At 38.7% G+C, this 256-nt stretch overlaps 1 pseudogene; it reads right to left on the minus strand.

Moving 5' to 3' along the window:
* Positions 1 to 256, minus strand: part of LOC138051624 (D-inositol 3-phosphate glycosyltransferase-like) — a 9,876-nt pseudogene continuing 9,620 nt past the window's right edge.

A 256-nucleotide genomic window follows, 5' to 3' on the forward strand; every position in this document is an offset into this window, starting at 1 on the left:
TTTATTACCAGATAAACCAATCTCCTTTATTTTCTCTTGCATGAAGACGCTACGACAGTCTTTCCTTATACAGCCTACAACAAGACATTACATGAGAAAGGGGCAAACATGCCTTACATACCAATAGCAAAATATTTACCATCTCTGTCACTGCCACTTACAGTTTAGTTCCACCAAATGTAAAATACATAACTTACCTATTAACTAAGGCCCCGTCTAAATGGAAAGGAGTTGTCCCGGGTAGAGGTGTCATTTG

This window comes from Montipora capricornis, chromosome 6 (assembly GCF_036669925.1).
Source record: "Montipora capricornis isolate CH-2021 chromosome 6, ASM3666992v2, whole genome shotgun sequence".
NCBI lineage: Eukaryota > Metazoa > Cnidaria > Anthozoa > Scleractinia > Acroporidae > Montipora > Montipora capricornis.